The sequence below is a fragment of the Urtica dioica genome, chromosome 6 (genome assembly GCF_054948205.1).
Source record: "Urtica dioica subsp. dioica isolate 48M chromosome 6, U.dioica_male_clone48M_v1_H2, whole genome shotgun sequence".
NCBI classification, from domain to species: domain Eukaryota; kingdom Viridiplantae; phylum Streptophyta; class Magnoliopsida; order Rosales; family Urticaceae; genus Urtica; species Urtica dioica.
Genome location: NC_142761.1, coordinates 16,639,369 through 16,653,313, shown reverse-complemented (window position 1 = coordinate 16,653,313; position 13,945 = coordinate 16,639,369). Strand labels below are relative to the sequence as shown.

At 39.4% G+C, this 13,945-nt stretch overlaps 1 long non-coding RNA gene across 1 annotated transcript; it reads left to right on the top strand.

Annotated features, from left to right (window-relative positions):
- Window positions 1–10,004: 10,004 nt before the first annotated feature.
- LOC149393448 (uncharacterized) lies at window positions 10,005–11,433 on the top strand. The gene is made up of 2 exons (XR_016299673.1): window positions 10,005–10,462; window positions 10,947–11,433. It is a non-coding gene; the product is annotated as an uncharacterized LOC149393448 (long non-coding RNA).
- Window positions 11,434–13,945: the final 2,512 nt, after the last annotated feature.

The following is a 13,945-nucleotide window of genomic DNA, read 5'->3' as shown; positions in this document are numbered from 1 at the left end:
AAGCTAGAGTACATTGTTACCGAGCTTATAAAGGAGATCCACACTGCTGAAGGTCTCACTAAGAGAAAGAGGAATCAAGGAGAGGCACATGCTACTGAGCAAAAAGCCTCCGCCTCTGGAACTAAGAAGAGACCTCACAAGGCCAATAAAAAGAATTGTCCTTCCTATCTCAAAGCAAAGGAACATAGTATTGTACTAGTTACCGAAGCATGCTCAGTAGCTGATAATGTATCAACGTGGATTCGTGACTCCGCTGCTACTAACCATATTTGTTGTTCCTTGAATGGTTTCAAGAAAAAAAAGCTTAGAGGAAGGCGAGTTCTGTTTCAAATGGGGTGATGGGAGCCTGGTGTCTGCGAAGGCTGTGGGATCCGTGACGCTGTCTTTTGAAGACCGCACTTTAAACTTGAATAATGTTTATTTTGTTCCTACCTTTGGGAAGAACTTAATATCTATTGCTCGTCTTCTTGAGCAAGATTATTGTTTAAAGTTCATTAAGAATGGAATTCGTATTTCGTTTCCTGATAATTCTTTTGTCACTGATGCATGTATGAAGAATGCTCTTTTCTACATCTATCCCACTCAACCTTCTCTTTTAGACACCGAAATAGATAATGATCTAATTAGGGAGCTAAAGAGGATCAAACTTTCTGAATCCTCCGATCTAACAAAATCAACATACCTACGGCACTTAAGACTTGGTCATATCAGTCTAGATAGGATTAAGAGACTTGTGAGGGATGGTCCACTCCAAGCCTCTGCAATAGGTTCACTACCTACTTGTGATTCCTGCATAGAAGGAAAAATGACTAAGCGACCTTTCTCCGATAAGGGTCGAAGAGCCACTGAGTTGTTGGAACTAGTACATTCTGATGTATGTGGTCCGCTCAGTCAACAGGCACGTGGAGGATACGAATACTTCGTCACCTTCACCGATGATTACTCACGATATGGTTTTGTCTATTTGCTCAAACACAAATCTGAGACCTTTAACGCATTTAAGGTCTTTAGGGCTTTAGTGGAAAAGCAAACTGGCAAAGTGATCAAAACCCTTCGATCTGATCGAGGTGGTGAGTATATGTCTGGAGAGTTCGATGACTTTCTTAAAGAAGAAGGTATCGCTTCTCAGCTTACCGCACCTGGCACACCTCAACAAAACGGAGTGTTAGAGAGAAGAAACCGAACTCTTATGGAGATTGTTAGATCAATGATGAGTTACTCATCACTCCCTCTTTCCTTTTGGGGATATGCCCTCGAAACAGTCGCTTATATTCTGAACCAAGTTCCGTCCAAGACGGTTCCTGGTACTCCTTATGAACGATAGACTGGCCGCAAAGTGAATCTTGGCCGCATCAAGATTTAGGGTTGCCCTGCACACGTGCTAAGGCAAAAGACTAGCAAGTTGGCTAGTAGGTCAGAATTGTGTCTGTTCGTAGGATATCCAAAGAAAACCAAGGGTTTTACTTTCTATAGTCCCGAGGACGATAAAACTTTCGTTAGCACGAATGCTCGTTTCCTTGAGGAGGACTTTATGAAGGATGCAAAACCTAGAAGCAAAATTGTGCTTGAAGAAAAGTTGGGTGAGGAAGCTTCTACCTCATCTGTAAGAACTGTTCTTACCCCAACTGAAACACAACCTAACTCATCAGAATCTCGTCAAGTGGTACTTCGACGTAGTGGGAGGGCTACTCAAAAGCTTGACAGGTACATGTCTTATGGAGACTCTCTCGTAGCCGTCTCCGACATGGATGATCCTGTTTCCTATAGCCAAGCGATGGCTTGTTCTGAATCAAACCTTTGGCTTGACGTCATGAAAGTTGAAATGCACTCGATGTATGTCAACAAAGTCTGGAAACTTGTAGACCTTCCTGAAGGGATTAAACCCGTAGGGTGTACGTGGATATACAAGAAGAAAAGGGGTCCTGATGGGAACGTCGAGACGTTTAAAGCAAGACTTGTGGCGAAGGGTTATACCCAACAAGAATGGATTGACTATGAAGAAACCTTCTCGCCAGTCGCGATGCTTAAATCCATCCGCATACTCCTATCCATAGCTGCATCTCTCGACTATGAGATCTGGCAAATGGATGTCAAGATAGCCTTCCTGAATGGCAATCTTGACGAGCGCATTTACATGGCTCAACCAGACGGTTTTGTGGAAGAAGGTCAAGAGACCAAGGTTTGTGAGTTACTTAAGTCCATTTATGGACTAAAGTAAGCATCTAGGTCATGGAATATTAGATTCGATGAAACTGTAAAGACCTTCGGCTTTGAACAGTCAATAGATGAGCCTTGTGTTTACAAGTTAATACACAAAGGCAAAGTTGTGTTTCTGGTACTATATGTCGATGATATATTATTCATTTGTAATGACGTGGGTAAGTTATCTGAGGTTAAGGTCTGGCTGGCAAAGCAATTCGATTTGAAGGATCTAGGAGAAGCCGCGTACATTCTGGGGATCCAAATCTTTCGAGATCGAAAAAATCGGACCCTGTCGCTCTCTCAAGCATCTTATATTGATAAGGTGATGGATCGCTTCTCGATGCAAGACTCCAAGAAGGGCCAAACACCCTTTAGGCATGGAGTCTCACTCTCTAAGGACCAGTCTCCCAAGACTGCACAAGAGATGGAAGACATGAGGAAAATTCCTTACGCCTCTGCCGTAGGAAGCCTCATGTATGCTATGCTTTGCACTAGACCTGACATCTGTTTTGCCGTTGGCGTAGTTAGCCGTTTCCAATCCAACCCTGGACCCGAGCACTGGATTGCTGTTAAGCATGTTCTTAAGTATCTTCAAAGAACTAGGAACTTGATGCTTACATACTCAGGTACTGACCTGACTATGACGGGATATACCGACTCCGATTTTCAAGCGGATAAGGATTCCAGGAAATCCACTTCGGGATCTGTGTTCATCCTTAATGGTGGAGCTGTTGTGTGGAGAAGTATTAAGCAATCTTGCATTGCTGACTCCACAATGGAAGCAGAATATGTGGCTGCTTGTGAAGCATCCAAAGAGGCTGTATGGCTTAGAAAATTTCTAAAGTATTTGGAAGTTGTTCCAAACGTCGACGAGCCCATGACCCTTTATTGTGATAATAGTGGGTGTGTTGCTAACTCAAAGGAACATCGAAGCCATAAGCGCTCTAAACATATTGAGAGGAAATACCATTTGATTCGAGAGATCGCGCAGCGCGGAAACGTGGAGGTGAAGTAGATCTCTGGAAGATCCATTCACCAAGGCCCTAGCGAACAAGGTCTTCGACCAAAATCGAGAGGGATTAGGCATGAACTACTATACACATCTTCTTGAGTCAAGTGGGAGTTGTAGTGTGTATTTATGTACATATGATGTCATATGGTCTTACGAAGACTCTTGCTTGTAACTGCTTATTTATTAATAAAAGTTGAAACGTTCATTCAGTCTTCCTTGTATGAAGCTTTATGATAAAACATTAGTCTTTAGTCCATAAACAAACCTAACAACTTACGAAGAGACAAATGTAGATTTGCATAAACAAACTCTTCGTAGTTTGCTTAAAACGATATGTTCGCAATCTAAGGGTCAAAGGACTATTGACCTCAGTATGATTGTTAGAAGAATCTATGATGTCTGGTTATGAGGCATTGAGAGTTGGAGACTCTATAGTTCTTCTAGGTATCTTCCGAAGGTACTGAATAGACCAGTGCACTTCTAGAGACAAGATAAGAACAAACCATTTAACCTCTTATGTCTCGAAGTCACTACGTATGAATTGCATCGTGCTTACCTTAATCCTGAAATGAGACATGTCATTTCACACCTTAGTATTCTCATTTGAGAAAGTCAGAGTTCGGACTCACTATGTGATTCCGAACAAGGCCTATTGGTGAAGTACTAAGTTGTGAGAATGTCATGAGTAACTTTGGGAAGTTCTCATAGATATGGAATTCATGTACAAGATTGCTGAAATGCAATGTATATCACCTCATGCTTTGTTCCTTGGAGTGTGAATAAATGAACTGGCCAGTGTCCAAATTGAGTCTTGACTCTTTTGGATGAAACAATGTGACTTGTTAGCTCCTCGTCAATACATTGTTTCTAACTTATTCACAAGCGACAAATGAGTTGAGGAAATAACAGCTAGAAGGGTAAAATGGTAATTTTGTAAATCCCGACTAGCTGATGATATTCATGAAGGGTAAACACTTATAATATTCTGTGGATCCACTCATTACAATTAGGTTGAATTCTTTAGTAGAAAATAAATTCATTTGAACCGAGAGATTTTCAGTGTCAACTCTTTAGTGGAGTCAGTTGACATTAAGCTAAACTTGGAAAAGGTTTGAGAACTTTTGAGTCCAAGTACTTTTAGCTAAAGCTTTGTTCATTTGGATCCATGAGGTCACTGTCACGAATCACATCGATTAGGAATAGTTAAACTGGAAGCTAAGTCAAAACAAGAACGAAAATTGTCGAAAGGGTAATTTTGTCTTTTTGGACATGACATGGAATGAATGTCAATAAATTTTTTGACAATGTCATATGATGACATATTATATCACACGACCATAACATGTTTATTGGGCCTTGTGAATTAATTTCATTTCATAGAATTTTACTTGAAAACTCTTAATGGGCTTTGCTTATGTTGTCATGAACAATTAAAGAAAAACCTAGAAAGCCTTTTTAGAAGGCTTTTGGCCGTCCAACCCAAGTGAATGGGAGACCAAATTTCGTGCAGCCCTTAGTGTGAAAGAGAGATTATTTTGTGCATTAATGTATGAAGATACTTGCCAAAAGAAATAGAGGAAACAAATTTCCTCTATGAGGATATGACATGGGCGGCCAAGGCAAGTAAAATAGGAAACAATTTTGCTTCTAGAAGCCAAGGCTCACACGCCCAAATCAGAAAAGGAAATAAGGAATATTTCCTCATGAATATGTGATATTCTATAGAAGAGGAAACTACCTTATTGAAGGTAAAACCTCTCCTATAAATAGGAGCCTTATTCTTCTCATTTTTCTCATTCCATATAAGTTAGAGATTGAGAGTCTGTCTCTCTAGACCTTGTGGCCGCCCCTCTCCTCTCTCTCTCTAGTCAATTTCGTTTTATTGTTTTGGCACCTAGGTCCTCATTTGACCTAGAGTTTAGCTCAGCGACTTCAAGACTCGTTCTTAAGTCATAGTGTTTAAAAGTGCCCACATACTAATTCCTTTTATTTCGAGTGATTTAGTGATAGAAACTTTCGTGGTTGCTCGAGTTGCCGAGGAAAGAAAGAGAGACGTGCTACGAGGGAGACGAGCGTTGCAACTTTCCAAAAGCTTCTCAAAGTTCAAGCTTCAAGAAAGGTTAGTAAACTTCTATGCTCATAATAGTTTTTATTTATATGTACTTGCTCTTTGTCTAGGTTAGTAAAAACTGTTTTACTTGTAAAAGAAAATTTTAAAATTCCGACGCTTACCGAAGCGTTAATTATTTTCTTAAACCCTAGATCGATTCCAACACTAACCATATTTGCTGCTCCTTAACTGGTTTTAGGAAAAGCAAAAGCTTAGAGGATGGCGACTTCTGGTTCAAGTGGGGTGATGGGAGCGTGATGTCTGCGAAGGCTGTGGGATCCGTGACGCTATCTTTTGAAGATCGCACTTTAAATTTGAATAATGTTTATTATGTTCCTTCCTTTGGGAAAAACTTAATATCTGTTGCTCAACTTTTAGAGCAAAATTATTATTTAAAGTTTATAAAGAATGGAATTCGAATTTCTTTTTCTAATTCTTTTGTCACTGATGCATGTATGAAGAATGGTCTTTTTTACATCTATCCCACTCAACCTTCTCTTTTACACACCGAAATAGATAATGATCTAATTAGGGAGCCAAAGAGGATCATACTTTCTGAATCCTCCGATCTAACAAAATCAACATACCTCTGGCACTTGAGACTTGGTCATATCAGTCTAGATAGGATTAAGAGACTTGTGAGGGACGGTCCACTCCAAGCCTCTGCAATAGGTTCACTACCTACTTGTGAATCCTGCATAGAAGGAAAAATGACTAAGCGACCTTTCTCCGATAAGGGTCGAAGAGCCACTGAGTTGCTGGAACTAGTACATTCTGATGTATATGGTCCGCTCAACCAACAGGCACGTGGAGGATACGAATACTTCGTTACCTTCACCGATGATTACTCACGATATGGGTTTGTCTATTTGCTTAAACACAATCCGAGACCTTTAACGTATTTAAGATCTTTAGGGCTTTAGTGGAAAAGCAAACTGGCAAAGTGATCAAAACCCTTCGATCTGATCGAGGTGGTGAGTATATGTCTGGAGAGTTCGATGACTTTCTTAAAGAAGAAGGTATCGCTTCTCAGCTTACCGCACCTGGCACACCTCAACAAAACGAAGTGTTAGAGAGAAGAAACCGAACTCTTATGGAGATGGTTATATCAATGATGAGTTACTCATCACTCCCTCTTTCCTTTTGGGGTTATGCCCTCGAAACAGCCGCTTACATTCTGAACCAAGTTCCGTCTAAAACGGTTCCTGGTACTCCTTATGAACGATGGACTGGCCGTAAAGTGAATCTTGGCCGCATCAGAATTTGGGGTTGCCCTGCACACGTGCTAAGGCAAAAGACTAGCAAGTTGGCTAGTAGGTCAGAATTGTGTCTGTTCGTAGGATATCCAAAGGAAACCAAGGGTTTTACTTTCTATAGTCCCGAGGATGATAAAACTTTCATTAGCACGAATGTCGATGATAAATTCATTAGAACCGAGAGATTTTCAGTGTCAACTCTTTAGTGGAGTCAGTTGACATTAAGCTAAACTTGGAAAAGGTTTGAGAACTTTTGAGTCCAAGTACTTTTAGCTCAAGCTTTGTTCATTTGGATCCATGAGGTCACTGTCACGAATCACATCGATTAGGAATAGTTAAACTGGAAGCTAAGTCAAAACAAGAACGAAAATTGTCGAAAGGGTAATTTTGTCTTTTTGGACCTGGCATGAAATGAATGTCAATAAATTTTTGACATGGTCATTTGATGACAAGTAACACTCGGCCATATTAAGATTAATTGGGCCTTGTGGATTAATTTCATTTCATAAGAATTTTATTGAAAATTCTTAATGGGTCTTTTTCATGTTGTTATGAACAAATGGAAAAGCTTCTAGAAGCCTTTTTCTAGATGGTATAGGCGCCCAACATACCCAAATAAAGAGAGAATATTTTGTGCATGAATGTATGAAGATACTTGCCAAAAGAAAAAGAGGAAACAAATTTCCCCTAAGGGGTAACCAAGGTGGGCGCCCAAATGAGTCAAAAGAGAAGCAAATAAAAGAGGATACAAATCCAAGGACTTGCTTGGCAAGTCTTGGCCGTGTGACTCTTTGAAGGAATAGGGAAATTGGCTCATGAATATGTGATATTCTATAGAAGAGGAAACTACCTTATTGAAGGTGAGACCTCTCCTATAAATAGGAGCCTCATTCCACACTTTTCATTCATCCAAGTTTAAGAGATTTGAGAGACTCTCTCTCTAGAACTTTGGCCGCCCCTTCCTCTCTCTTTCTAGTTTATTTTCGATTTTTGTTTTGGCACCTAGGTCCTCATTCGACCTAGTGTTTAGCTCTGCAACTTCAAGACTCATTCTTAAGTCGTAGTGTTTAAAAGTGCCCACTCACTAATTCCTTTATTTCGAGTGATTTAGTGATAGAAACTTTCGTGGTTGCTCGAGGTGCCGAGGAAAGAATGAGAGACGTGCTGCGAGGGGAGACGAGCGTTGCAAACTTTCCAAAAACTTCTTCAAAGTTCAAGCTTCAAGAAAGGTTAGTAAACTTCTATACTCATAATAGTTTTTAATTACGTGTACTTGCTCTTGGTCTAGGTTAGTAAAAAACTGTTTTTACTTGAAAATTTTTTTTTAAAATTCCGCCGCTTTGCGAAGCGTTAAACTTTTTCTTAAACCCTAGATCAATTCCAACACCATAGTCCTATGACACTTAGATTGCGAATATATAGTTTTAAGCAAATCATGAAGAGTTTGTTCATGTAAATCTATATTTGACTCTTCATTTGTTGTTAGGTTTATTTAAGAATTAAAGACTATAGTTTATCATAAAGCTTCAAACAGACAAGGAAGAATAAATGAACGTTTCAACTTTTATTAATAATTCAGCAGTTACAAGCAAGAGTCTTTGTGAGTCTTTGTGAGACTACTCTTCTTGTGGGCACCATTGACAACAGAGAGCTGCAACTATCGATAGAAGTATGCGGATGGATTTATGCATCTCAACTAGCGAGAATGTATCCTTATAGTCAATACCTTCCTTTTGGGTATAACACTTAGCAACTAGTCATGCTTTGAACGTCTCGGCGTTCCCATTCGGACCCCTTTTCTTCTAGTATATCCACTTACACCTTACGGGTTTAATCCCTTCGGGAAGGTCTACAAGTTTCCAGACTTTGGTTACATACATCGAGTGCATTTCAACTTTCATGGCGTCAAGCCAAATGTTTGATTCAGAACTAGCCATTGCATGGCTGTAGGAAACAGGGTCATCCATGTCAGAGACGACTACGAGAGTATCCCCGTAAGACATGTAGCTGTCAGGTTTTTGAGAAACCCTCCCACTACGTTGAAGTACTACTTGACGAGATTCTGATGAGTTATGTTGTGTTTCAGCTAGGGTAAGAACAGTTCTTAAAGATGAGATAGAAGCATCCTCACCCAACTTTTCGTCAAGCACAATTTTGCTTCTAGGTTTTACATCTTTCATAAAGTCCGCCTAAAGGAAATGAGCGTTCGTGCTAACGAATATTTTGTTGTCCTCGGGACTATAGAATATGAAACCTTTGGTTTCCTTTGGATATCCAACAAATAGACATAATTCTGACCTACTAGCCAACTTCCTAGTCTTTTGCCTTAGCACTTATGCAGGGCAACCCCAAATTCTGATATGGCCTAGATTTAATTTACGGCCAGTCCATCATTAATAAGGAGTACCAGGAACCATTTTAGACCGGACTTGGTTCATAATGTATGCTGCTGTTTCGAGGGCATATCCCCAAAGGAAAAGAGGGAGTGATGAGTAACTCATCATTGATTTAACCATTTCCATTATAGTTCGGTTCCTTCTCTCTGACACTTCATTTTGTTGAGGTGTGCCAGGTGCTGTAAGCTGAGAAGCAATACCTTCTTCTTTAAGAAAGTCATCCAACTCTCTAGACATATACTCACGATCTCAATCGGATCGAAGTGTTTTGATCTGTTTGCCAGTTTGATTTTCCACTTAAGCCCGAAAAACCTGAAATACGTCAAAGGTCTCGGATTTATCTTTGAGCAAATAGAAAAAAACGTATCTTGAGTAATCATCGGTGAAGGTAACGAAGTATTCGTATCCTCCCCATGCATGTGTACTGAGCGGACCATATACATCAGAATGTACGAGATCCAACAACTCAGTGGCTCTTCGGCCCTTAGCAGAGAAAGGTCGCTTAGTCATTTTTCCTTCTATACAAGATTCACAAGTAGGCAATGAACCTATTGCCGAGGCTTGCAGTGGACCGTCCTGTAAGGACAAGTTTCTGCGTTACTCGAATTTGGGAGATTTGGAAATAAATAACGAGTGTCCGTTGTTGCAACTAAATTCTCGAGTGAATTATACTTCATTGGATTTATCGAATTAATTTAAAATATGTTAAGGTTATGAGAAATCTCGGAATAAATAAAGGAATTATCGAATTTATCTCGATTAATAAATTAATTCCGAAGAGATATTCCGATAATTAATTTATGAAAAAAATTCTCAAGAACGAGAATTAATTCCGAGAAATCTTAACTATATTTTAATTAATCAAGAACGAACGAGAAAATTCTTGGTTCGAATCATATAATTATAATCCGTTTGGTTATGGATTTAATTAAATAATTATATGAAAGGACGTGGTTGTAATAATTTTTAACGGACCCATTTGAAAGAAAACAAGGAAAAGAGTTTGGATTGTGAATACGATGTTTTTTTTCCTAGCTTGCCACGTCATCTATGACTAATCTTCTCCAAAGTGATAAGTATCACTCGGCCAACTAAGAAAGAAATGGGAAAAAGAAAAGAAAAGGAAAGAAGGGAAGAAGGAAAAGAAAAGAAAAAAAAAAGGAAAAAAAAGAAGAAAGAAGGGAAGACCGAACGAGAGAAAAAGGAAGAGAAAGAAAGAAATAAAAGAGAAAAGAAGAAGAGAAGAGAAGAGAAGAGAAAGAGTGAACGGCCGAGAGAGAGAGAGAAGAGAGATCGGGAGAGAGAGAGAAGCCGTGGGAGTGAGCTCACGAAGGAGGAGATCGGCCGACAGCAAGTCACCAAGACCGAGACTCACCACTGGACGGCGACGGGCTGAGAAGGAGCGAGCGCCGCCACGAGCACGCCAAGGACGCCGGAGCAGAGAAACTCGTCAGAGAAGGAGGAGAGAGAGACGGCGACGGAGAAGGTAAGCTCGATTTTGAACTTCTTTTCCTCTATGGTTCGGATTTGAGGAATAATATGATTAGGGTTTTTATTGTTGGAATTGGGGATTTTGTGTTGAACTCGGTTTGAACCTCTCATTTTATGTCCGAGGATGTTTCTTGAGTGTTGGATTGAAGGATATTATTTGATTTCGATGATGATTCTGTGTAGTTTGGTTGAGGGAATTCGTTTGTTGATTTTGTCTCTCGTCTCCTCTGTGTGGACTGATTATCTCGGTGATGTTTTGCCTTGTTTGTGCCGACTGTAATGTTGTTATTGTGAGACTGGGTTTTGAGTTATGAGATTGTTGTACCTTGTTTGGCTTTGGTGAAGCTGGGTTGGCCGTGTGAGTTGCTGGCCGTGTAATTGTTGGCTGGGTGATTCATTTTGTGGTTGATTTGGCCGTGAATAACGAGCAAAGAATCTAATAATCGAGTAATAGTTTTTATGGTTTTGATTTTTTTTAGACTCAGTTGCGGTCGTTAAGCGATGTCTTGGTTGTGAGTTGTTGCCGAGTGTTAGACTCGGTCTAGGTGGGCGGCACAGGTCTCAGGGCAGCGGTTCGGGACGGCGAGGGCGCTGTCCAAGGGTTGGTGGAGCTGCTGCGCGAGCGACGACGGAGCGGGGCTAGACAGAAAGTTTCATCCACGACGAGCCACTCTCGGACGAAGGGCCGAGATAAGCTTGAATCCCGATTCGGAAACTTGTCGAGTGTCTGATGATTCTTGTGGGAGTGGGATTATCTTGAATCCCGACTCGAGTCAACGACGTGAATTTTAAATTATATGTTGATTAGTTATGAGTCGTTAGATGTATATTTGTTGTAGCGTTATTATGTTTTTGTGGTTCACTAAGTACTCTATTTTCCAAGATAAGTTTCGTTATAACGCGTTGAAAACTAATATGTGATATTGTTAAACTCGTTGATAATTCAATTAAATTATTTAGTATCTTCATTTAATTTACGTTTTAAAACCGAGTTCAACTATAAGCTCGACTCTTTTAATTTGGAAAAAGAATATCAACGAGAAATATTTTATTTTCGCACGGAAATAAAAATAAAGAAAGGTTCGACTATGAACCGAGGGTTCGATTATTTCGTAAATGTTTTATTAAATCGAACCCAAAATTATTTACAACATGGTTAGATATTTAAAATAAACGATTTACTTTATTTTAAATGAAAAGGTTTCATGTATTTATTTACGTTCTCAAATGTTTATAACTTGTCAATAAAGAAAGGCACGTCAAAAATATTTTCTAAACTACATTTGAGAAATGTTGTTTTGAGTTATCTACGTATAACTTATGTATGCTATAGATTGTTAGTAAGAGTTTCTTTATACCTTCTTTTTATTTAGTTTCGACCTTCGAGAACCTATTCTAAGCAGTGGGTCTTGCGCAGTCAAAAGAATAGGTGGTCGAGTAGTATGGGGCGTTTCTTAAGTTAAAGCACGTCAAGGCCTTATTTTTTTTAGGCGTTGATTCTTTTCTGTATCTCTGTGCTGTCATGTATTCTCTGATGCTCATTTTTTTAGACGCTATGAGTAGCGTGACTAGGAGGACATTTGAATACGTTCCTTATGAGCTTTGTTTCCAGTAGAAGTATGTACGTTAGTATATCGATGGACGAAATACCGAGTATGCTCGATGTTCGATCTTTCGCTTCCATAGATAAGTCTAGATTGCTATAAGGATTAGCAGCGAGAAGGAAGGAGCTCACGTGGACTGGGTTATACGTGAAGTTAAGAAGAACCCTTTTTCTGGAAGAGAAGATCTCAAGATTCGAGAGAATCTTTATCCGGGTAAGTGGATTATAGGCACCTACAATACCAAGAAATATTATATATATCTCTATATACATACATATATTGTACGTGCATTTTCTATATGCTTTTTAGTAAGCAAGAGGAAGATAAACCAAAAGATAAGTCACTATCAAGATTAAAGGCTTTAAGCCACCAACGAATTGGGAAACAGAATTAGTCCGACTAACAAAAATGGCTAGAGGTAACTAGAAACCCGAGCCTTTGTTATGTGTTTAGTTAGCTTCCCCCAAGTCATCCAGTCCTACTGAACTGGGTTATGAGAGACTGTGATTAAGACTCGTATTCAAAAGCGAGGATATTATGATAGGATATGAACTGCATGCTATGTATTGCTTATGTGTTATGTGCACGATGCATTAGTTATATAGATATCCACTTACTAAATCTTTCGACTCACAGTTATTATCTTGATATTGTAGATGAAGGCAAGGCTAAAGAAGACTGAGCAGAGCATCAGCAAAATCGGTAAGTAAGTAGGCGTAGTCAAGGGCGAATTATTCTGTTTTGTTTTTAAAAGACGAATCTTTTTGTTTGTAAAGTTTTAAATAGTATGTTGTAGGAAAAACGAAAAATTCGCCCATATTTTTTAGAAGTTTATGTAAATATTTTTAAAAGTTTTTTCGAGAAAATATTTTCCGGAAGTGCTTCCACCAAAATTTTTATGAATTTTATTTATGTTAAGTGAGATATGAAGATATCATGCCGCGGCTCGCGGGTCGTGACACGTCCCTCACAACTCTCTTAATCCAGTCTAGATTGATATGACAAAGTCTTAAGTGCCAGAGATATGTTGATTTTATAAGATCGGAGGAATTGAAAAGTTTGATCATCTTTGGCTCCCTAACTATATCATTATCTATTTCAGTGTCTAAAAGCGAAGGTTGCGTGTGATAAATGTAAAAGAGAGAATTCTTCATACATGCATCAGTGACGAAAGAATTATTTGAAAGGGAAATACGTATTCCATTCTTAATAAACTTTAAACAATAATCTTCCTTACAATGACGAGCAACGGATATCAAGTTCTTCCCGAAGGAAGGAACAAAATAAACATTATTCAAATTTAAAGTTCGAATACTATTTTAGTAAGCATGCTAAGTAGGCAGGACAATTCTATTTTCCTTTGCTTTGAGGTAGGCATGACAATTCTTCTTCTCGGCCTTGCGAGGTCTCTTCTTAGATCCAGAGATGGAGGCTCTGTGCTGAGTAGCATGTGCCTCGCCTTGATTCCTCTTTAACTTAGTGAGACCTTTAGCGGTGTTAAGCTCCTTCATTAGCTCGGTAACATTGTACTCTAGCTTGTTCATGGAGTTGTTCAGCTTGAAGGTATTAAAAGATTCATGGAGAGTTTCCAAGATCATATCTATTTTAGTCTCCCCATCAATCTCAGACTCTAGGATTTCCATTTCATTCAGGTAACTAATGATCAGCATCATATGGTCCCTGACAGGAGTCCCAGCCTTCATGCGACAGTTCATAAACTGTCGGACTACTTGCTGTCTGGCCTGACGCCCTTGCCCTCCAAATATCTCATGGAGATTATAGAGCATGTCAGCGGCTGTCTCAATATCACGATGTTGCTGCTGGAGCACATTGTTCATAGATGCTAAAATATAGGTCTTGCAATCTCATCGGAA